This window comes from Haemaphysalis longicornis, unplaced genomic scaffold (assembly GCF_048455015.1).
Source record: "Haemaphysalis longicornis isolate Haplotype H1 unplaced genomic scaffold, Haemaphysalis longicornis Haplotype H1 scaffold_13, whole genome shotgun sequence".
Lineage (NCBI taxonomy): Eukaryota > Metazoa > Arthropoda > Arachnida > Ixodida > Ixodidae > Haemaphysalis > Haemaphysalis longicornis.
In genome coordinates, this window is record NW_027526233.1 from 64,053,122 (window position 1) to 64,055,460 (window position 2,339).

The 2,339-nt window shown below is 38.5% G+C and overlaps 2 non-coding genes across 2 annotated transcripts; both read left to right on the forward strand.

Annotated features, from left to right (window-relative positions):
• Positions 1 to 593: 593 nt before the first annotated feature.
• On the forward strand, positions 594 to 665 carry Trnar-ucu (transfer RNA arginine (anticodon UCU)). Its single transcript has one exon. It is a non-coding gene; the product is annotated as a tRNA-Arg (tRNA).
• Positions 666 to 1,639: 974 nt separating this feature from the next.
• Positions 1,640 to 1,712, forward strand: Trnaa-ggc (transfer RNA alanine (anticodon GGC)). Its single transcript has one exon. It is a non-coding gene; the product is annotated as a tRNA-Ala (tRNA).
• The last annotated feature ends 627 nt before the right edge of the window (positions 1,713 to 2,339 follow it).

The window sequence follows — 2,339 nt, forward strand, 5'->3', positions numbered from 1 at the left end:
CCTGAAGACCTCTCGCAGTGTTACCGCCTAAGGTAAAAGCCTTGCACTCAACCAAAATCATGCATTGCGCGGAGCGAAGCAAATGATCCAGCTTGGGGACAGTGCGTGCAGCCGCAATGGGATTTGTTGAAGCAGTAATGTTTAAGATTCCATCAACCAACAACATTCCCCGCAAAAAGTGCGGGACAACAAGTCTAGAAACGCGCATAGCTTCCTTTTTGTCCTAGAAGATGAATCGAAAAAAAACGTGTTAGTACGTATATATATATATATATATATATATATATATATATATATATATATATATATATATATATATATATATATATATATATATAGGGTTTAGAAATGAGGGGCTCGTTAGGCAATACAGAAAGAAATGCCGGCAGTCTACAACGCCAAAGAAGGCATAGGGGAATGGTTGGACTATTTGTTACCATTAGTGACGTTACATTATTATTATTATTATTATTTTATTAATTACGTCATAAAGAAAGAAAGAAAAACACGCGCCCAGAGTGGGGACCACCCTCAAGCGTCAGATACAGTTGTAGTAAATATAAATAACCCAGAAAGCGAAGGAGAACACAGTCGCCCAGATAGCCGAGTTGGTAAGGCATTCGAGATCTAATCGAAAGGCGTGGGTTCGGTCCCCACTCTGGGCGCGTGTTTTTCTTTCTTTCTTTATCACGTAATTAATAAAATAATAATAATAATAATAATGTAACGTCACTAACGGTAACAAATAGTCCAACCATTCCCCTATGCCTTCTTTGGCGTTGTAGACTGCCGGCATTTCTTTCTATATATATATATATATATATATATATATATATATATATATATATATATATATATATGGCCTATTTCGAAAGTGAATTTTTGTGAAACGCATAAATTCTGTTTTACAATAAGTTGAAGTAGCAATTTCTTCGAACATAAATTTATTGCGAAATATTCTAATAGAAAAGGGGAAGCTATGGTACTTTTTAGAGGTGTTATTGAAATCAGGTTTTTTGAAATTTGGTATGGTTCTCGAGTTCTATTGCACCACTTTTTAAAAAATATTTTTTTTTAATTTACACAATGCTGTCAATCCCCAAGAGGATTATTATAGGAGTGAGTATAGAGATTCAAAGTCACAGAAAAGATGCGCAACTTGCGCAGGCAAAGCACCGGGAATTATTGTAGTACTACAGAGCACATTCATAGTAGGCACATTAAAAAAAATGGTTCGGATCCCACCCGGTGGGCATTTTTTCACCACTTTCTTTTCGACTAAAAAAATTCTTCATCTCTTCCTATGACCCACCACAACCTCCCCTTTGCTTTCCGAGGTTTTCTTGACTGCCAACCCCTATTTTCTGTCTTATTTCACGGAGCCCCTCATTTCCCATTTTCTGATGCTACATGCTTAGCGAGGGCCTCTGTTCGGGCAGTCTTGGTGCCAAAGGGAGCTTAAGAGGGTTTAACGCTGGTCGACCACTCTCGACATGTAGACACTCGAGTCACGGCCCGGGGGTTAAAAAGAAGGTCCCCTTCACTCCGAGTAGTCCGAGTGGCGCTGGCTACCACCCCCAAGTGCCAGAAACAAAAATACCTTAACATAAATACCCGAGAAAGTGCTGGGGAAACAGCCCCGCCGGTAGCGTAGTGGTTATCGCACCAGACCGGCATTCTGGAGGTCGTGGGTTCGGATCCCACCCAGCGGGCATTTTTTCATCACTTTCTTATCGACTCAAAAAATTCATCTCTTTCTATGACCCACCACAACCTCCCCTTTGCTTTCCGAGGTTTTCTTGACTGCCAACCCCGATTTTCTGTCTTATTTCACGGAGCCCCTCATTTCCCATTTTCTGATGCGTATATATATATATATATATATATATATATATATATATATATATATATATATATATATATATATATATATATATATATATATATATATATATATATATATATGAGTTGCCGCATTTGTGCGTTTCTCGTTTGCTTTTTAAGGCTTTATGGTTTCACTATCGATTGGACGCACCATCAGCGAACGTTTTCCGCACACTTCATGCATTCGTGATTATAGAATACTCCCGTGTCTCCCTCAACTTTCTTTACGAGGGGATGCGAATGTTTCCAAATCCTTTGCACATTGCTGCTTTTGTTTGAGTTCAGACATTTTTATTTTTATTTAGAAATTTTGCGTATTCGGAGTACCGGAATTCTTCTACGTGTCATGGATTAAGCGGCATTGCATTATTTGTTTAAATGCGTTCATGCATTACCTTCTCGCAAGGATAAAAGACACTAGGTTTTGTTTCACGCACCTACTTTCGACTCTCTTT